Raw genomic sequence first — 23,144 nt, 5'->3', positions numbered from 1 at the left:
AATAAACCCTGTGCAGATCTGACATTAACATGCGTCTTGGGCGATGGGACATCAAGTGGACAGCTCTAAGTGCATGTGTTCACACCTGGCATTTGAATGCTTCCCGAGTGACCACTTGTGATCGGATCTCACTTCCCCGCTCCATATGGAAATAAAACACCTCCATCATTTCCGTTTGCAAAGACCAAATGCGCTGTCCTTTTAAAACCGGCGAGAGGCAGCAATGCACTTCCCGTGCCTAGTCCGCCAGGAGTTAAAGAAAGAAGAAACTAAACAATACAGACTGGGTCTATTCGTTGGCGTGTTCCAGGCAAACCAAAATCGCCCAAGACGTTTGGCACACTCGTTTAATATTTTGTGGTTTTTGTATAGAATGTGGCCAAGGACACATTCCCGTACACACTGCTTAAAGAATGCGTCCACCTTTGAATGTGTTGTGAATGAACTCCACTTGAAAAGGTAGTTTTATTTCAAACATTATTCTATTAACACATTACATTTACATTGATAGTCTGGCGTTATAATTTATTTGGTAAGACTGTTTTTAGTGGCAGGCTAGCAGTTACTGTTGACCTGCGCTAGCCTAGCACCAGCGAACTCTTCAGCTGGGAGGACTGGATGAAAAGTGTTGAAAATGGTCTCCACTGATAACTAACACACTGGCTAACCTGGAAATGAGGTCCTATGTCCAAAATTCTGAACCACCCCTTTAAGGTGTGAAACACCGGTAATAACTGTACCAAAACATGGAGGATATTTAAAGGTCCTATGCCATGCTGCTTTTTGGAAGCTTTTATATAGACCATAGTGGTCCCCTAATAATGTATCTGAAGTCTCTTTTATATAGGCCTTAGTGGTCCCTTAATACTGTATCTGAAGTCTCTTTTATATAGACCTTAGTGGTCCCCTAATACTGTATCTGAAGTCTCTTTTATATAGGCCTTAGTGGTCCCCTAATACTGTATCTAAAGTCTCTTTTATATAGGCCTTAGTGGTCCCTTAATACTGTATCTGAAGTCTCTTTTATATAGGCCTTAGTGGTCCCTTAATACTGTATCTAAAGTCTCTTTTATATAGACCTTAGTGGTCCCCTAATACTGTATCTGAAGTCTCTTTTATATAGACCTTAGTGGTCCCCTAATACTGTATCTGAAGTCTCTTTTATATAGACCTTAGTGGTCCCCTAATACTGTATCTGAAGCAGTGTTGTAATGTAACGGAGTACAAATACTTCGTTACTGTACTTAAGTAAAAATTTCACGTATCTGTACTTTACTTCGCTATTTAAATTTATGTCAACTTTCACTTTTACTCCACTACATTTCCTAGATAAAATGTATACTTTTACTCCGTTATATTTCCACTAAGCATCTTCGTTACTCGTTACTAAAAAATAAAATTAGAAGAAATGTGTTCGACTGCAATAAGGGAGGTTTGGCGAATCACTGCTCCTAGATTACTTCACGCAGCACATGTAGCCTACTGACTGGAAACGTTACCGAGGATTATTTACCGCCGATGGCGCAGATGAACTAACGTTACACTCGTTACTGTAAGTAGGTAGCCTACACTAAAACCTCCATGATTAAAGAGTCAATACTTATCAATAACCCACGCACCTGTTCTACAGGCAGAAACACGTAGAAACCATATCTCAGTCTGATCTGTCTGCGCTGTCCACTCTCGTCCACCGCGCTGTGCAAACACAGCTCTACTCTGCAAACAGCGACTTTACAAACGAGCTAAAATGAAAGATGTCAGTTTGTAGTCTAACTGTTTGTCTTAATTTGCAACCAATCTTGAACTTTGGACAAACTCTTGTAAGCGTAGCTGCTGTCTCAACGAGCCATCCTCTCCGCTGGAGCGGTAAACCTGTGGATGTATTATAAGACCAAAACAAATACATTTGGCTAATTAATATGCACGTGAATGACGCGTTCTTCATTCTTGATGATGTTGCCGGTTGTATTATTTAGCAACAGAATTGTCTTATTTCAAATTAGGCATACAGGACTAATCGGAGATCATTTTCTAGTTAAGTAGCTTATCTCGTTATCATTATGGATTTTCCATGTTTTTAGGGGTTTGCTTACTAATGTAAAAAAATATAGCATTAATTTAGTAAGAAAGTGAAAATATCAAACAAGATGATGGTATTAGGTATAATTTTATTTTCTTTATTTGAAAGTCCGGCCCCTGGAGTGTCTGCTTAAAAAAATTCTGGCCCTTGGAAAAATGTAGTTGATGACCCCCTTGCTGCTAATGGCACAACATCCAGTGGCAGTGGCTAGCTGGGTTAGAACCATTTTCTAAAGCATATAGGTGCAGCGTATATTTTCCTGCTTTTTTGTCCTTTTCCAATCACACCTATGATATTTCTTTCAGGGCCAGTAAAAATGTAGAAGGGGCCAGCAAAACTCTGATCTACTGGCCCCGGGGGCCAGTGGGGATTTTTTTTTTATGTTGAGCCCTGCGACCACCCTGACGATAGTGGTGAACTCTGTGAACAGGGTAGTGGTGAAGATAACGTCATACACCAGTGTTGCAAGAAATGTTTCTGTACATTGATGTCAGCTCTAAAAATCTGCTGTTTGTTCTTTGAACTTAAGATAATTGCGCCTGAAAAGTCCTAGAAAAGAATGTGATTTTGATTTGATGAGTGAGATTAAGAAGATATGGGAACCCTGAATATGCTTTATGCTTTACTATAAGAAAGCCACAATAAAAGTTCTAACCGCTTGCTTTTAAAAAAAAAAAAAACTTTTACTTTTACTTCAAATACTTAAGTACATTAAATATCAGAAAATTACTTTTGATACTTAAGTACAGTATATATCAGATACTTTAAGACTTTTACTTAAGTAATATTCTAAAAGGTAACTTCCACTTCTACCAAAGTCTTTTTCTAGTACAATACTTGTACTTTTACTCAAGTATTGCTTTCTAGTACTTTATACAACACTGATCTGAAGTCTCTTTCCCAAAATTCAGCCTTAGTGCAGAATTCCACCCACTAGAGCCAGTCCCACAATGAGCTTTCCTTAGGACGTACCATTTCTGTGTCTGTAGCTTTAAATGCTATTAAAGAAGGAAAGGGGGGGGGGGCAAGGTGGAGAGTGGGGTGTGGCCTTGACCAGCTTGCAGCCATGGCTGTAGCTCTATTTCCTCATGGGCGGGCCAAATTCTCTGGGCAGCTGTGGGCAGCGGGCAAAGCAAAGAAAGTGGAGGTAACCTTGCTCCTTATGACCTCATAAGGAGAAGATTCCAGATCGGCCCATCTGAGCTTTCATTTTCTCAAAGGCAGAGCAGGATACCCAGGGCTCGGTTTACACCTATCACCATTTCTAGCCACTGGGGGACCATAGGCAGGCTGGGGGAACGCATATTAATGTTAAAAAACCTCATAAAGTGACATTTTCATGCCATGGGACCTTTTAAGCTGCTTACACACTGACCAGACGGCCGACCGTTGACAGAAAAGCCAGTCAAAATGATCAGTCTCCCCGTGTTGGTCCAAAAAGTGCCACAGAACAGACCAAAAAGACGAGACGAGACGTAATACATCTCTATAACAGCAGGCGGCGCTAATCTGTATTGTTGCCCAAGAAATGAAAACCGGCAGCTGATTGGATGAACGCGTCACGTGGGTTTGTTTTCTCCGGAAATTCTAAGCCAGACTGTCATGGCGGCCGTTCAGAATACGATCTTATATTGTACTAAAATAGTTCACTGAAACATGTTTCTGAGAACATTTTAAGCGAGAAATAGGCCCCTCAGATGGACAACGGCACGGGACACACCTAACAGATTTGAGTCACTGACCTCGCCAGACTGTCTATAGGCCGATAATCGTCTGTGTGTGTCAGCACCTTAAGGCGAAAGTGGCTCTGCTAAATAGTCTCAGGAAGGAACTAGTTTTGGTGGAACTGCCTTGTTGCTAGATCCAAATTTTCTTTAAAACTTGACTATTTCGGCATGTAGCTTGCTAGCTGCAGGTTGTTGTTCCCCAAATCAAACATAGTTTTGCAAAGTGAGGGGCATCTAGTGCCATGAACTGTCGTCGATCCAGACTAGGAATAACATTACTAATCTGAAAGTTTAGCAGCGGGGGAGTGGAGAACGGGGCCAATCCTACTTGGGTACAAATCAAATTGTACCTAATGTGAAAAAAAGCCCCTGATGGGAAAGATTTCTCTATATTTCAACCTGGACACCAGGTGTGAATGGGGCCTTAAGAGGCTGACATCTGCGTAGTGATGCGTTTCGTGTGCTCAGGATCATTAGAATGAGGTTTTCTGTTGTTTTTTTTAAATGCGGCCTTCTGTGAAAGCCTCGATCAACAAGTATTTGACAGCTAAAATCGTTAGTTGTCTTCTCTGTTACTTTAGCACCATTTCATCCTCTTTCATAAAGCCAATGTCAGACAGAGAGACAGACAGACAGGCAGGTAACAGGGCGGACAGCCGGCTGCCAGCCGCCTACGCTGCCAGCTGTAAATGACAGCTTAATCTCTCTCCCCTGTAATCTAACTAATAATGTCCCCCTCTTAATATTTTCCCTCTCCGAGCGTTGATGGATGGGGTCAGGCTGCGATTCTCCCGGCTGAGGTCAGAGGTCAAACCGTAGCCTCGGCTCTCTGCTCCGCCACTGTAATCGGAGCTGAAATATTAGTCCTGAACGCCCGCGGACGCCCCGACGCCTCGGCACAGATGATGAATTAACTGCTACGAGGAATTACAGATGGGGCATTTTGAAGACACACACGCACAAAGTTTCCACTCGTGCACACACTCATGTCTTGTATACACACGCTAAATTTCCTCCTCTACACACCTCCGTATGCAAATGATTGATAATGGACATCAACTTTATGTCTTCTTTTTCACTCTCTCTCTCACACACACACACACACACACACACACACACACACACACACACACACACACCCCTTACGTATGCTAATGATTGATTGTGGTCTCCGGCTGACGCTGGCATCATCATCATCCCTTTTATTTATTCGTCCGTTCGCAGCAGCTCTTGGCCTCTCGCCGTCTCATTTCAAATTGTTTTTTAAATGCCTTTTGACGACTGATGTGAAAATGCAATCAGGCTAAAACTCTATGAATCCGTATTGAAAGCACAATCATAAACGCGTCAGAATTTGCACACGCACACAATCATCAGGTTCATCAGATGAGGATTTGAGGTGGTCACTCTGTGGAGACTTTGTATAGATTTTTACCTTTTTTGTCCCCTGCATGACGTCAATAATTTCTAAATAGGAAAAGTAAAATGAAAAGTAACCAACAGTGGAGAAAACACCAGACTTTCACCCAGGAAACAGGTGTTCATGTCCTGGAAGAAGTTAAGGAGAAAACACAAGACTTTCACCCAGGAAACAGGTGTTCATGTCCTGAAGAAGTTAAGGAGAAAACACAAGACTTTCACCCAGGAAACAGGTGTTCATGTCCTGGAAGAAGTTAAGGAGAAAACACAAGACTTTCACCCAGGAAACAGGTCATGTCCGATGGTAATGCGAGAAACATTAAGAAAAAACACAAGACTTTCACCCAGGAAACAGGTGGTCAGGTGGTCATGTCGGAAGAAGTTAAGGAGAAAACACAAGACTTTCACCCAGGAAACAGGTGTTCATGTCCTGAAGAAGTTAAGGAGAAAACACAAGACTTTCACCCAGGAAACAGGTGTTCATGTCCTGGAAGAAGTTAAGGAGAAAACACGAGACTTTCACCCAGGAAACAGGTGTTCATGTCCTGAAGAAGTTAAGGAGAAAACACGAGACTTTCATCCAGGAAACAGGTGTTCATGTCCTGGAAGAAGTTAAGGAGAAAACACAAGACTTTCACCCAGGAAACAGGTGTTCATGTCCTGAAGAAGTTAAGGAGAAAACACAAGACTTTCACCCAGGAAACAGGTGTTCATGTCCTGAAGAAGTTAGGAGAAAACACAAGACTTTCACCCAGGAAACAGGTGTTTGTGTCCCAAGAGTACTACTTAAAGGAGAATTCCGGTCGATTTCAACACGTAGCTCTGTTGTTTGTTGTCGCGGAGTGTTGCCTACACAGAGTTATGCTACTGCTAGCTTTCGCACCCAGGCGGCTGAAACGGGGCAGGTTTTAAACGTGCTTTTGGCATCTTAACATGTTTGAAATGTCAATTACAAGTGCCTACCCATCTGAAGTGATTCCTTCCGAGCGAACACAGTGAATCTGACTGCAGTAGATGTTAAAGAAAGTTCATAAGTCTTTTTTTTTTTACTTTAACTTCTCATAGTTAAGTACATTTAGTATCAGAAAATTACTTTTGATACTTAAGTACACTAAATATCAGATACTTGAAGACATTTACTCAAGTAATAATCTAAAAGGTGACTTTAACTTGTACCAAAGTCATTTTTTTGGTAAGATACTTGTAGTACTAGTATTGCTTTCAAGTACTTTACACAAGACTGACTATGTCCCGATGGGCTCGGAGCGGAGAGACACAGACAGGAAGTCAGAAAGTTTTTGAGAGACCTGCTGCCACACAGCTGATAAAAATGTTTGTAGTTGTAACACTCCTGCACACACACACACAGATAAAAGATGGCACATACCTTTTGTTTCAAACATCATACTCTGTTTTTTTAGTAATGTTGGCAGTTAACTTCTATACGTCACACTTCAGGTAAGTTTGCATTAAGTTAACTTATTTTTCTTTCGGGTTGAGCGTGCTGCTGTTGGACAGCCATCTTGTCAGGCTGGAGCAAATGGTGTGCAATTAAAGCAGAGCTCTTAAATACAGGAAGTGGCCAATTGGAACGTACCAAGTGTCTGCCACATCATGGGGGGGGGGGGAGGATAGGGATTTATAGTGTAGAAATTGTGTTTATTTCTTAAGAGTATATTGTGTTATTTTTGTTTCAGTTAGTTGATAAATGTTTAAACTGAAAAAGTCAGCAAAAAAGTTCCTTAGCCATTGTAATAAGCTATTGGACTGTTCAATCCCTTCATATTTCACTTTTGCACTACCACCACTGCACACGCTCTACCATAGCACCTTATCATGGTCATTGCATCACATGGTCAGTCCATACCAGACCTTTGTAATCACTTCGGTGAAATTTCTGTGAGTGATTTTTATGTATGTGACATATATGTGTGTATGTGTGTTTGTTGTGTTATGGTTGTCTAAACTACTGGATGCCTAAAATTACCCTCGGGGTGAATAACATATCTATCTATCTAGAATTTAGCAGAACATGTTTTTACAACCACCTGTTTCACAGCCTGAATATAAAAACTGCTGCTTCTGTGGGAATTTCTCAAAAGATTCTCAAAGTCGGCAAATCTGCCAAATTCTGCTTTGAGTGATGCGTAGTTACAGTTTGGTAAACAGTTTCCTGTCTTTTGGTTTGGCGCACAACTAACTGTGCCGACATTTATTGGGAACCTAAAGTGTTACGTGGGCCGGATCACAATTTGCGATAGGCCGGGCATGGTCCACTAGCCTTGAGTATGCCATGCGTGCTGTATAGGGGATGGATGGATGGATGGATGGATGGATGGATGGATGGATGGATGGATACTTTATTGATCCCCAAGGGGATATTCAAGGTCACAGTAGCTTAAAGACATCACACACAACATACACATACATCATAAACAGGATGATTAAAATAACAAATCCACATGGATAATATGGACAATAAAAGAAAAGATACTAAACAAAAAATCCACATGAATGTACTAAGGGATGTATAAGCATGTTAAGGTGCTCTATGAAAGTGTGTGTCATGGTGGTAATGCAAATAAGTCCAATAGTGCAAGGATAAAGTCTACAGACCAGCATTAAATGTGGACAATATAAGAGAATAATGTAAACATAGTAATATAAAAACTATAGCAGTGCAAAAAAAGACAGCATTAAATACGGGCATTATAAGGGAATAATGTAGACAGTCAGTATAATGAGTGAGTGGAACGGTGTCCAACACAGATTCAGTCCCATAAATGAGGCTTATCTGCTCACATGTGGCGAGTCTGATGCTGTTCCACAGAAACCCAGTGGATCCATTCAGGCTGAAATTAAGTCACAACTGTCCAACAACAGGCCTTGAAGCTCAGCCTGCCTCGACACAGAGAGAGTCTCCTTCAGTCTGAGCTCCAGAGGATTAACCTTCAAAATGAAGCCATGCACAGTGTCAACAGGTTGGCATGTAAAAAAACTAAAGAATAATGTTCTTTTCAGAACCATCTGGAGCTCTTTGAGGCAGGAAACACAAACACCACTTCATATGTAATATTATACATATTTTATTTAGCTATATATACATTATGTATGTAGGTTGTACATTTTATTCCACAATTGTATATACATGTTTATTTTTTTTCAGTAGTTGTTCTGGCATTTTTATCTTTGCTAGCTTATTTTTTTATTTTATATTATTTCTAGTATATTTTTTTTATTTTCTGTATGTGTGTGAGTGAGTGAGTGAGTGAGTGAGTGAGTATGTGTGTATATCTTTGTAACTTGCTGCTTGTAACGAGGAATTTCCCAATTTGGGATTAATAAAGTCCATCCATCCATCCATCCATCCATCCATCCATCTATCTATAGTCAGTGGTTGTGGAACACCTGACTCACCTTTTTTGATGCAGGAAAGTCAAACTATTTTGCGGAAAGGATTATGAAACAATAAATCTGTTTATCCAGAAACAAATGTGGAATTCTTTAATTGCTTGAAAACTTTCCTTTGCAGCTTTCTTCCGGTTTATTCTACAGGTGAGAATGATTGAAGCCTAGATCCGGTGGAGAGAAGGCGGAGTCAGCTGCAGTGTGTTTTTGTTGTTTTAATTACCCAGGATGATCAACCTTTACATGTAAATTATAGTTCAGAGAAAAGGAATTCAGCTGATGATTTTTGCGTAGATTTCGCAGGGACGGGATGCAGGGGATATGTCCCCCTCAACATTTAGAAGAGGGAGATTTGTCTCACTCAAAAAATATGAAATAACCCACTCCCCAAAAGAGGTCAAAATAACCATACAGGGGGTTTAAAACGAACGGAAATGGTATCGATTACGAGCTATGCTGAAACAGAGAAGACGAACGGAACGGCAAGAAACAAACCAGAGGAGCTGAAATTAAGTATTGAAGTTAGTCCAAAAGAAGGAGATATTTTTCGGGGACTTTAGAAACCAGAAGAGCAAATGAGGAAGGCTGCAGACACAGTGGACAATAATGATGAAAGAGGAGTGGTAAAGTAGAAACTGAAGAAAATGTGGCTATAGCAGAAGCTCTGATTGGCTGGTAACTTTAAAAATCTACTAGCCATGTTGGCTGGTGATCAAAAAAACTAAAAACCAAATACATAAATAACAATCCCATTAGCTCATCATACACGTCTCTCCCCAGCACAAAGCTTCTTCAGGCTCAGACACATAGAGCCGATAATCGGCCGTCTGACAGTCTGGCGAGGTCGGTGACTCAAGTCTGTTCGGTGTGTTCCGTGTGGTCGTCCGTCCGAGGGGCCGTTGGCCTTCATTTTTGCCGATTTGACATGTATAATGTCAAATGACCCATCTGATTGGTGAAGAGCTAACCAGGAAACGGCGAGCGGAACGAGCGTGACTAGAGTCTCTCAAAATCGGATGAAATCTTTTAAACTGACCTTTGTTGAGCTGAAATGAAGACAGATTCAGCAACTGCACGGCCTATTTCTCGCTTAAAATGTTTTCAGAAACCTGTCTCGGTGAACTATTTTAGTACAATATGAGATCGTATTCTGAATGAGTCGCCATGACAATACAGATTAGCGCCGCCTGCTGGAGACTATGGAGACGTATTACGTCTCGTCGCTTCGGTGTGTTCTGAGGAACCTTTTGACCAACTTGGGACACTGATCAGCCCGACTGCCTTTTCTGCCGATGTTTGACCATCGGCTCTGTGTGTCCGGGCATTTAGGAGCCCTCCAGAAAGTTCAGGTTTCCACATTTTCTAGTATAGACATCCAATCTGGCGAACGTTTATATAACTATCTTTTCAAACGCCGCCACCCTAGCCATCTCACAACAAGTCCACTCCTGGATTGACGGCACCCCTTCATTTTTCCATCCTCTTAGAATAATCTGTCTGGCCAGGGGCGTCGGACTGGGGGGAAAAGGGGGACTGAGTACCCAGGGCCCTCATCTGAGGAGGGCCCAAAAATATGCTAGAATGAATAGCTATGGGCCCATAGAAAACACCTTTCTACAGGGCCCAGAATTTTGTGCTACGCCCCTGTGTCTGGCTATCATTAAACTAGTCTGGACCCAGCTTCTTATGTGCTTATCCATCCCATTTAGGATTGACCCATCTCCCAGAACAAGTAGTCTTGGGCTGAATGGAACCTGGGTCCCTGCAGTCTGACATAGGTTATCATGTCCCATGACCCATCCAAAAGTTCTGGACCTTATCACAGGACCATAGGACATGAAGTTGAATTTTTTTTTTTTTTTTTTTTTTATTTTTTTTTTTTTTTTTTTTAGCCAAAAAACAAAAAAAAAAAACTGACGCAGACAAAAAAAAAAAAAAAAGAAAAAAATTGACTTTTTTATGGGTCCCCGAGGTCCAAAAACTGCCTCAGAACACACTGAGGCGACACCGACTTGGGAAAAGTAATACGTCTCCATAGCAGCAGGAGGCGCTGCTCTGTATTGTTCCTAAAAAAAACCGTGATTGGACAACGAGTGGGTTTTCTCCGAAACAAACACTGCATGCGACTGTTCAGAATCGATCATACTTTACTAAAATAGTTCACTGAAACATGTTTCTGGAAACATTTTAAGCGAGAAATAGGCCATGCAGTTACTGAATCTGTCTTCATTTCAGATCAACAAAGGTCAGTTTAAAAGATTTTCGTCAGATTTTGAGAGACTCTAGTCACGCTCTTTCCGCTCGCCATTTCCAGGTGAGTCCCGACTGCCCTGCCGCCGACTGAACACGTCAGGTCGGCCCAAATGAGTGCCGACGGACCCTCAGACGGGACACACCGAACAGACTCCAGTCACTGACCTCGCCAGACTGTCCAACGGACGATTATCGGCCTGGTGTGTCTCAGGCTTTAGACCAATTCTAAACAATCTGGAGGGAGTCCAATAGAAACGATGCATCATCTTGAGCTGAATGAGGCGCAGCTCCTCGTCACCTGCAGCCCGAGTGAAGTTTGTGTGTGTGTGTGTGTGTGTGTGTGTGTGTGTGTGTGTGTGTGTGTGTGTGTGTGTGTGTGTGTGTGTGTGTGTGTGTGTGTGTGTGTGTGTGTGTGTGTTCATTTGCGGGCCATGTCGAGCCATCAATGCATCACGCTGATTGTAGCGAACAAACCCTTGATGACTCCGGCGTATTATATACATCCCCTAATGTGGGATCGGCTTATACGTGAATCTGTTTCCAATCTATCCTTCCATTTTCCCCGCTCGTCCCCAGACTAAAGTACATTATGGTGCAGCTGATGATGAAGGGATGGTTCTGCTCATCAGGGAGAAGAGGGGAGGAAAATGAAGGAGGGATTGCGGAGGCTTTTCCGCAGCACTACAAGAAGATCATTACAGTGTGGAGAGAGACTTGAGAAGGTGCTTTACTCTGTTTGTGTGTGTGTGTATGTGTGTGTCTCCCTTTCATTCAGCAGCGATGCAAATGATTTAAAACACGTCTCCATCCTGCAGCATTCTAATAACACAAATACTTTTTAAATCTAACTTTGATTCCGAGTGTTTCAGCGTACGGTGATTGCGTCCTGCGGTGAGCTGCAGGTTTTCCTCACCGGTCTGAAAACAAAAAAAAGAATAAAAACAAGATGAACTTCTTAGAAGGATCACACTCCGACCCTCATCACAAGTAACAACTTTACTGTAGCCAAATAACTACTGCAGACATATTTACATATTAACTAACTAACAGTGTGGATGATAAGAACAGATCCCTGAGAAAACAACATGACCAGACTGAAGACATTAAACACGCGGTAGAAAACACAAAATGACCCTCGCCAAACGATAAAACATATGCATAAAAAAAGGGTAAATTACATAAATACATAATTATAACCTGAATTTATTCAGAGACGCTATAGGCGTCATGCAAACAGTGACGTGGTGCAGCTCTGTGCACATACTGCTGCATCAACACCGGTCTGATTTACAGGATTTTCCCTACAATTAGAAGGTTTAGGTGCAGCACCCAAGCCCTTTCGGGCACCGCTTAAGCCGAATAAATGTAAATGTAAAATGAGAATTCAAAATTAACTAAATTACTTTTGTCTCACCTATAAAACCTTAGTGTCTTCCAACAAACTTCACACAGCATAGGCCTACTACTATACTATAGTCTCGCACTGCAAGAACTTCCTCCACAGCGCTACGGAGGAGGGTCTGGCTAGTCCACACAGCATTTCTGGGATGGGAGAAAAACGTGCTCTGGTTTATTGGCATTTCTTTAAACCAATCACAATCGTCTTGGGCGGTGCTAGGCATTGTTTTGAACGTAAAGGTCGCAATTTTAAATGTCTTTAACGTTGTGAAACAGTCTCAGTTGGGTTATGTTTCGGCACCAAAACTACTTTGTTAAGTTTAGAAAAAGATTGTTATTTGGGTTCAAATCAGACGTAACGTTACTTCCGGTTAAGTACATGACGCATTACGTGACGTTCGTATAGTCACAATTTGGTTATGCGTTGCCAGACCTTCCTCCACAGCGCTGCGGAGGAGGGTCTGGCTTGTCCACACAGCATTATGGGATGGGAGAAAATCTAAATCATGGGCGGTGCTAAGCGCCGCACAGAACCACGGTGCCTCTGCAAAATAGCCTCTGGAAGGAACTTGTTTTGTTGGAACATGTCTACGTCCAAAAGTAGTTTTAGTCGTGCAACAGAAAACTCAGATTGGACAGATAGTCTAGCTAGCTGTCTGGATTTACCCTGCAGAGATCTGAGGAGCAGTTAACCATAGTCCTCACAAATCCACCGGAGGTTAGAACGCCAACACAGAGACAGAGGAAGGGGACGGACATCCAGCGGGATTTCCGTCGGCTACGGAGCAATCCCAGAAGCAGAACGTCGTGGATAAAGACTATACTATATAACTACAGTACAGGCCAAAAGTTTGGACACACCTTCTCATTCAATGTGTTTCCTTTTTATTTTCATGACTATTTATATTGTAGATTCTCACTGAAGGCATCAAAACTATGAATGAACACATATGGAATTATGTACTTAACAAAAAAGTGTGAAATAACTGAAAACATGTCTTATATTTTAGATTCTTCAAAGTAGCCACCCTTTGCTTTTTTATTAATAAGGGAAATAATTCCACTAATTAACCCTGACAAAGCACACCTGTGAAGGTAAAACTATTTCAGGTGACTACCTCATGAAGCTCATTGAGAGAACACCAAGGGTTTGCAGAGTTATCAAAAAAAAAGCAAATGGTGGCTACTTTGAGGAATCTAAAATATAAGACATGTTTTCAGTTATTTCACACTTTTTTGTTTGTACATAATTCCATATGTGTTCATTCATAGTTTTGATGCCTTCAGTGAGAATCTACAATGTAAATAGTCATGAAAATAAAGAAACACATTGAATAAGAAGGTGTGCCATAACTTTTGGCCTGTACTGTATACTACGACTTTTTTTCTAAAAGTTTTGACATACTACACTATGACTTTTTCTTGTACTTGTGTTTTAAACGTGCAGAGATGGAGAGTTTAAAAGCACAACTGATAAATAAAGTTGGATACTACAATTGTCTGGGTAGCTCCCCAGTATGAAAGTATGCAGCTGGATATTTCAATATTTAGAAAGCAGTCTAACGAACACACAAAGATGAATTAAAAGCACAACTGGCGATCTAAGATTCCCAGAGGAGTCCAATGATATCCAATATGTCCTCAGTGATGTCATGAGGGCGGCCATTAGCTGTACTTGGTGTAATCTGGAGGACGACCCCCTCCCTTGCTGTGTGCTGAGCAGAGAGAAGCAGATTCATTCAAGCTGTGGACAGTGAAAGTTTTGACATTTAAAGCCTTTAACTAATCACTCCGTCTGCGTTTTATCCCCTTTTCTCTGACTCCACAGCGAGAGAGGAGATAATTTGAGAGCTCTGTCTGTTTGATGTACGGTAATCACATGTGATCTTTTCAACAGGGAGCCGGCCGTCTCGTTAATTTGACCGTCAGTGCGCGGCCGGACCCCCGCCCTCCCCCCAATCAGGCCGCTGCCTGAAGAGTAATTGCAGAGCCACCATGCTTCGATGCGCTCGACCTTTACGACCTCAAAAGCCATTTCCATTTTTCTGGCCACAAAAAAAGAACATATCTTGTTAATTGCAAAAAGGCAAATATTCTACCTCCGCTTCTCGCCCCCCCTCTCTACCCCTTCCATCCTATTTGATTTCTTCCCCTTTGAAGGCAAAACGCTGAAAAGCATTTCCATTTTCATTCATCAACGCTTATCAGTCATCGGAAGGCCCCTTCAGCCACAATCAACATCACAGCTCCGGCAAAGAGACACGCGACAATGAGAAACTGTCAACAATCGCAGCGAGCAATTTGCTTTAATGTGGAGTGTGTTTTGTTGCAGCTAACTGCTATTTTTTAAATCCTCTGACCCTGTGTGAAAGACAGAAGGAAGTGTCACAGCGTGGCGAGACACACATCTGCCAGGCATCCTGTTATATTCACAACACCCCAATAAATTAAAGGGTAACTTCGGTTTTTTTAAAACCTGGACCCACTTTGTCATGTTTTTGTGTCTAAGTGACTGATGGGAACAACAATCTATGAAATTGGTCCAGTGAGTGAGACAGCTGCTGTGTGCAGCGCATGAAAGAAGCTACATGTATTCTCGCTTGGCCAGACCTTCCTCCACAGAAAAGATGGTGGGTGGGGCGTTATAAAATGTATGTTTCAGTGACACACGGGACAAGCACAGGACATGAACCCCGGTCTCTTTGGTGAAAGTCCTGTGTTGTTTAGTCTCGCATAGCCAGACCTTCCTCCACAGCGCTGCGGAGGAGGTTCTGGCTAGTCCACACAGCATTCTGGGATGGGAGAAAAACGTGCTCTGGTTTATTGGCATTTCTTTAAAGGTCCCATGACATGGTGCTCTTTGGATGCTTTTATATAGACCTTAGTGGTCCCCTAATACTGTATCTGAAGTCTCTTTTATATAGGCCTTAGTGGTCCCCTAATACTGTATCTGAAGTCTCTTTTATATAGGCCTTAGTGGTCCCCTAATACTGTATCTGAAGTCTCTTTTATATAGACCTTAGTGGTCCCCTAATACTGTATCTGAAGTCTCTTTTATATAGGCCTTAGTGGTCCCCTAATACTGTATCTGAAGTCTCTTTTATATAGGCCTTAGTGGTCCCCTAATACGAAAGGTGGAGGGTGGGGGTGTGGCCTTGACCAACTGCCACTTTGCTCGTTTGAAAGCCATGATGTCTCTCTCTCTCATGGGGGGGCCAAATTCTCTGGGCGGGCAAAGCAGAGAAAGGGGAGGTAACCTTGCTCCTTATGACCTCATAAGGAGAAGATTCCTGATTGGTCCATCTGAGCTTTCATTTTCTCAAAGGCAGAGCAGGATACCCAGGGCTCGGTTTACACCTATCACCATTTCTAGCCACTGGGGGACCATAGGCAGGCTGGGGGAACGCATATTAATGTTAAAAAAAACTCATAAAAGTGAAATTTTCATGCCATGAGTCCTTTAAAGATCCAAGAAATGAGATCACAATAAGCAGAAATGCAGACCCTTTCTATTCAGAGTCCAAAGGGTTAATTCCTGTTTGACCTCACATGTATTCTGTACATTTTGAGGGCAAAAGAATCTCAAAAGTATCAAAAGTTATCTCCGTTAATTTCGGGAAGAAACTTGATTCAAAAGTAGTTTTAGTCGTGCGACAGAAAACTCAGATTGGACAGATAGTCTAGCTAGCTGTCTGGATTTACCCTGCAGAGATCTGAGGAGCAGTTAACCATAGTCCTCACAAATCCACCGGAGGTTAGAGCCCCAACACAGAGACAGAGGAAGGGGATTGACATCCGGCCCAAATGAGGGACATCGTGGATATAGACCAGCTGCAATGTAACAATGTAAAACTTAAGTTACTGTCCACTAAAAGTTCTGTTTTTGCCGCTAAAAGGCTCAGATTATTATTCGAAGTGTCTGACTACATTATGGAAAGGATCCCTACAGAGATAGACCTTATTTAAAAGAGTACGATTCTTTTTGTTTAACAGCCCCGAAGTTGCCATCACCAAACCCACCATACTCCATTCAAATAAACAGTACTTTTATCATCGTAAAACACACTTAATTCAAAGTGGACAGAAACAAAATAAAACTACCAAAAGCCGTCTTGTTCGACTTTCCGCTGTTCCAACAATCACCACTCTGGTTTGGTTGAAATAAACCCTTAATTCACCCATTTACAGGTGGAGATATGCTGGCTCTATACACGCTAAAAGTCCTGATTATTTACATGGAGTCTGGTGGAGATATGCTGGCTCTATATACGCTAAAAGTCCTGATTATTTACATGGAGTCTGGTGGAAATATGCTGGCTCTATAAATTCTAAAAGTACTGATTATTTACATGGAGTCTGGTGGAAATATGCTGGCTCTATAAACGCTAAAAGTCCTGATTATTTACATGGAGTCTGGTGGACAAAAAGTTCTATCTCTCTCTCTCTTTCTCACTCAATACTGGAACAATTTCAAAGATTTTGTACCAATGTATGAGAAAATAGGGTCCAGGTTGAGAAATACCGAAGTTAGATCCTTTAAAATACCAAATCTAACAGGCAGATTTCCTGATCACATGCCTGCTCCCCAGTGGATGAACCCTTCAGATTTTAATGACCATGAACTTCCCTCTAGCACCATAAAGCCTGGAGCCACTAGGGGCCGCTAGCGGGGCATTAGAGTCAGTCTCGTTATCCTTTATCATCTTAGTTATTAATGTTCAGGGGCCGATACTTTAACAACAATAATTTGAAGGCAAATAACAACATTATCCACAGGCTGCAGGGACATTACATGTTCATGTTTCAATTTGTTCTGATGTATAAAGAGACTTTTCATCATCAAACCAACGGACCAAGTTCAGCCTTAAAGGATGTCATCAAGGACAGTCTCTGCAATCAGGGACACATTGATTTGCAGCGAGAGAGTGAGAGAGAGATGCACACCGGCCTTTACATTCAGCTGGGGTGAACGCCACATCAAGGCTATTCCTCCGCGCGCCCGCCCATCCTCCTCCTCCTCATCTTCTCGGTGTCAAAAGCAGCATTTTCCTGTTTCACAAACTGACCTCCTTGTGATGAAGTAAACATTATCCAACGTCCTGTAATATCCCCAAAGTGTGTGTTTATCATGCGATCCAATCACTATTTCTTCATCTTTCCATTGTTCTTCATCTACTCGACAGATAAAACGTCCCGCTTGTGTGTGCAGCTCGCAGGAAAACAAATGGTATGATTAAGGGCACAAATATGAATCTTTTGGAAGATGAAGGAAATGTTATTGATGCATTTCTGATGATTGGGGGCCTGACACGTCGCTGTTGTTTGAGAAAATGAATGAATGAATGAATGCCAGCTTTGATTTTAGGGTTTTGTCCACCAACAGTTTAGAGAATGTGTCCCAAACTTGCAATTAACACTCACCAACCTGCAAAACGCAGGTGAAGTCGTAATGTGGCAGGTGACATCATTGAGTTAATAATGACTGTGAAATCTTTGCTTGCGGAAAAGTAAAACTAAAAGTAGGTGAGTTGAGTCGTGCCATGAGGTGGAAAAACATTAGGGAGCAGCGGCACAGTGGTTGAAAATCAAAGCTCCAGCAACATCACGGCTAAAAGCAACCCAGAACTCTCTCAACAACTAAAGGATGACCACGAGATCAAACCCTGATTTCCACTGAGCAGAAAAGGCAGATGTCAGATCAGATGTATGTACTGACAGTATAGCAACATATACACAGAAATGCATCATGTCAACTGGATCCATCATCTTGAAAAAGGCCTCTTGTTTGTTTCAGCAGTCATTTGACTCTCGTGAGATGACCACTGGCTAGGGTTAGGGTAAGTGTTAGTCCAATAGTCCAAAAGGAGGCTTTGGCCATTAACATTAGGGATGTTCTGATACCAATACCAGTATCGGAAAAGCCTCCAATACAGCCTAAAATGCTGGTACCGGTATTGGAAAGTACTGGAGTCTATACACCGATCCAATACCACGTAATTTAGCCCAGAAGAAAATCTACTTTAAAGTAGTTTATTTCTGTTATGACTGACTGTCTGGACAATAAAAGAAATTCTATGGCGTTCATTGTTTGGGTTTGTTCATGATTCACAAAAAGTTTAACAAAGATAGAAATTATATTACATCCATACATGGATAGTAGTGTACAGCTGTTAAAACAGTAAAATATATGACACGCTGGTATCGGTACTCGGTATTAGCCGATATGCAAGTTCAGGTATCGGAATAGTTATCGGGAAGCAAAAAATGGTATCGGACCATCTCTAATTAACATGTCCTCTTACAGTATCTGATCAGTCTGTAAGCTAGTGACATGCCAGGTGTGTCATATGAACTTCCAATTTTGTTTCAAGCCGGTGACACACCAACCGGACGGCCGACCTTCATCAGAAAAGGCAGTCAGACTGACTCAGTCTGCCTCCCCGAGTTGGCCCAGCAAAGTGCCACGGCGATGCCGCCTGCCGACGACAGCTGATTGGACGAACGTGTCACGTGGGTCATGGTTTCTCCAGAAATTCAAAGCCAGACTGTCATGGCGGCTTGTTCAGAATGCGATCTCATATTGTACTAAAATAGTTCACCGAAACGTGTTTCTGGAAACATTTTAAGAGACGAATAGGCCGTGCAGTTGTTGAATCTGTCTTCATTTCAGATCAACAAAGGTCAGTTTAAAAGGTTTTCATCAGATTTTGAGAGACTCTAGTCACTCTCATCCCACTCGTCATTTCCGGGTTATCACTCCACCAATCAGATGGGTCATGGAGTCCAACTGCCCGCCCTCCAACCTAACATGTTAGGTCGCCCAAAATAAAGGCCTAGAGCTCCTTGGACGGATGGAACACACCGAACAGACTCGAGTCACCGACCTCGCCAGACTGTCCGACGGCCGAGTATCGGCTCGGTGTGTCAGGGCCTTTAGATTACAGTCTAAAGTCTGCCCTATCGGTTTCATTTGTATGCAGCCAAAGCCATATCTCGATTCTCAATATCTCATATCTCTGATTTAATGGTCATATTGTAGGAACAGATTAAATATCAATGAAAAAACTCTTAAGCGCTGATGGTGTTGGTTCTCTGAACATCTGATGTGGTGTGCACATTTAAACACCGGATCCAGTGCCGTTCCAAGATTTTATTGTTGTCAATGCAGGGAAAAGGTGGTACACTGGTTGCAGGTGAATAATGGATGGTGGATGGTGGACAAATAAATATATAAAGAAAATGTCACAGATCTAAATAGCCTTGAACAATCAATCATAACAAATTAGGTTGGATTCGGCTTGATTTACATCAGTAATGCATCCACAGTCTGTACTTGGTTTTTCTCTTAACTTTAAACAGGATTTCACTCTACAATCTAACATAAACCAAACAATATACATCAAACTTTCAGGCATAACATTCAATGTGACCAAATAGTGTTCAGTGTTACACAACGAAAAAGTCCATCAGACTCACATCACTCCTCTCTTTGTTCGGCCTGCTTTGTTTGGAGGGAAAAGGAGTGTCCCAGGCCTGAAGGGCGGAGTTATATAAGCTTGGAAAGGGGCGTGGTTTCAGTGGTGATTGACAGGCCATGAATGAGGCAGGTCAGGTGGAAACTTGATATTTAACAATCAAGTTTGGCATTAAGTTTCGTATAACATTTAGTGGCCATCTCAACCTGTTGGTTGGCATGTTATAAAGTCCTCAGATTGGTTTGGGTGTATGCTTTATGTCACATGGTTTAATTAAGTAACTAATGTTTTTTTTCTGCCCATGACTTCCTCAGCAGAGCCATCTGAAAATATCTCAATCTGAACACCACAGTGCATCCTGGGAATTCTTTGCAGTACTCAACCAAATGCCAGAGATTGCTCAGTCAGGTTGAGTCATTTTAAAACAAGCTAACTAACCAAAATGTGCCCTACTACTAGAGGAGACCAGTTAAACAGCTCTGACTAAATCAAAGGTTGAGAGGTCTAGTGTCTTGCACTTTCAGTTTGTGTACCTCTAAGTTATTAAGGTCAGGATTTAAACACCTCCTGTCACCAAGACAAACAACTTGGGTTCTGTCCCTCAGGCGGTACCTATCTTCCCACAGCCCTATGTTAGTGTTAGGGTTACATTCCATCTGTAGTCCATTGCTACTGGATGATAGGTTGGGTGTAATTGGTTACCAAATTGGGAGAAAGGGGGATAAAATCTGATACAAATTTATGGAAAAAGGAAATGTAGGAACATAGGGCCTAATTTTGGAAAATAATCTTAGAAATGTGGGAACTGTGGGAACATAGGGCTTAATTTTGAAAAAAGTCTTAAAAATGTGGGAACATAGGCATGCTCCCAACGTTTTCAGCTTTAGCACCAAATTATCTCTTCACACATTGCTCTAGAAAAAATTTGGGCGTCAATATAGGAAAGCTGGGTAACACTTTAGAATAAGGTACACAAAATATAGGTAGTTACTGAGGAACGAATGAGGAACGAATGGTTAGTTAATGAGTAGTTACTGATTGACTGTGATTCAAGCACTAATGGTTAGTTACTGGTAAACAGACTGGTAGTTACTGTTAAATTAATAAGTAACGAATGGTTAATCAATGAGTAGTTACTCATTCAGTATTAATGCTTAACTAATAATTTGTTAATAATTCAGTAGCAATGGTAGTTAATGCTTAACCAAGTATTAACCACCATGTCTACCTTATTGTGAAGTGTTACCGAAAGCTGAGTTTGTTCTGAACATTTTAATATGAAACACATGGGGATCAGTTATATGCAAAATCCTTAAAAAAGTGAATTTAAGAAGATGTGTGAAAATGCCCTTAGACCTTAAAGGGTTAAATCATGAAATATCTTCACCTACAATAAGATGTATTTTACTGTAACAGTAACTGAATGGTGTTTGTCTGACTTTAGCTAAAACTATTCACTGGGAAACAGTGAGACAAAGGAGTGTCATCTGTGAGCACCAGCCTTACAGTGTTAAGCTCAAATGGATCAACAGCTTGATGTGTTCAAAATGCAGCCAGGAAAAATAAATCTACAAACTATTAGTTGGAAAAAATGTCAAATAATGTAATACAAAAAAAAAAATTTTTTTTTTTTTTTTTTTTTTTTTTTTTTTTTTTTTTTTTTATATTAAAAAAAAAAAAAAAAAAAAAAAAAAAAAAAAAAAAAAAAAAAAAAAAAAAAAAAAAAAAAAAAAAAAAATAATATAATGTACTTCACAACCACAATTTTTTTTTTTTTTTTTTTTTTTTTTTTTTTTTTTTTTTTTTTTTTTTTTTTTTTTTTAGTGATTCCATTGATCAGTTTTCAGGTCATTGTAGGGGAATGAACTCTTCACTCAGCCTTTATTTAATTTTTTTACCTACAAAACAAAAAAAGGATTATTGACATTTGAAACTGATATTGTGGAAGTGTAATGCGCTTTAACATTTAAATGCAATGATTACATATAGTGCAATCTTTTGATTTTTCAGACAAAACAATCTTCCTTAGGAGAGATTTTTGAACATACTTACCAGGTGGTCCTTCCAAAGTCATTCCCACTACCACTGCTCCCCTACCATACTACACCCAGTGCAGCCAACAACCATCCGGTTGGCCCCATGCCTAGGAACATGGGAGCGGTAGCTTGGTGCCACAACTGAACATCATGTATTTAAATTGAAAGTTGGAGTAAAAGCCCCAAAAATGAAAATGAGAACTAGTCAGCATCTGTACTCACACAGTGCAACATTACAATATTTACATTGTTTTGATCATGCAGTGACATTTGGAACAGACTTTCATTCAGGATGAATTGAAAGTGGCTGTAGACTCAAACACTGCTTATTCAGCTGAGATGAGACCATGAAAATAACATGAAACCTACAACACGAGAACTGTGTAATAATGAATAAAGTCAAGCCTTGCCTGACCTCATTGAGAGCGTATTGCTTAGTAGGGCTGGGACGATATGGACCAAAAATCTTATCTTGGTATTTTTTGGCTGATACGATATACATCTTGGCATTTTTTTATTAACCGTGGACTAAATGAAGTTCAGTTGTAAGTCAAAGTCAAATGTGAGATGTAACACGTTTATTAAATACAGTACTCCAAATAAAATGCAACGACATGGTTTCACTTCCTGTTTGAAAATCTCTAAGAAAGCTCTTTCCAGCTTGTTTTCAACAACAATGTAAAAGGACTGATTAAAGAGGGGGATGGAAGAGAGAAAGAAGAGAAAGCAAAAGAAGAGATACAGACAGAGAAAAGAAAGAGAAAAAAGAGAAAGAGAGAGAGGGACAAAGGGATAGAGAGAGAAAAATGGACAGAAGGAGAGGAGCGAGAGAGACAGAGGGAGACAGGAGTATGATTACATGTATGATAGATAAACTTTCTTTGACCACAGAGCTGATTGTTTAGAGTCCAGTTCTGTGGTATATCAGTGAAGTGTCTGAACTACACTGCAGACTGGATTCTCTACTCGTGACGGCGACTCATAATGAACGGCTCATTATATAATGTCTGTAATGTCACTGCGCTACATTTATATGATCTATGATAATGTGGCCATGAGTTACATCTCTGGCCTAGGTGCAGCAGAGCGCCGCGAACACGCTATATTACTCTTAAGCTGCGTTTCGAGTGAGTCCCGACTCAAACAAGTTTATCCGTTACAGCTCTTCCGTGTTTTCCGCCGTGCGGTTACCAGCGGAGTCACTTAATAACAATTAAAAAATAATGATTACAACGTTGTAGGCAAATGTCAGCAGTGTGGAGCGGGCGCTGTAGCGGTAAGAGAGCCTGTCTTTGTGTATATGTGTGTGCGTGTGTGTGTGTGTGTGTATGTGTGTGTGGGGCCAGGG

General features: G+C 41.2%; 1 protein-coding gene across 1 annotated transcript in view; it reads right to left on the bottom strand.

Moving 5' to 3' along the window:
- LOC120548943 (neuronal PAS domain-containing protein 3-like) overlaps positions 1-6,743 on the bottom strand; it is a 262,015-nt gene extending 255,272 nt beyond the window's left edge. Inside the window, exon 1 of the mRNA XM_039785447.1 lies at positions 6,614-6,743. The gene's annotated coding sequence lies outside the window, so the exon portion shown is untranslated. The remainder of the gene's footprint in view (positions 1-6,613) is intronic.
- Between the last annotated feature and the right edge of the window lie 16,401 nt (positions 6,744-23,144).

The sequence above is a fragment of the Perca fluviatilis genome, chromosome 20, assembly GCF_010015445.1.
Source record: "Perca fluviatilis chromosome 20, GENO_Pfluv_1.0, whole genome shotgun sequence".
Lineage (NCBI taxonomy): Eukaryota > Metazoa > Chordata > Actinopteri > Perciformes > Percidae > Perca > Perca fluviatilis.
This window is presented reverse-complemented; position numbering and strand designations above follow the sequence as displayed.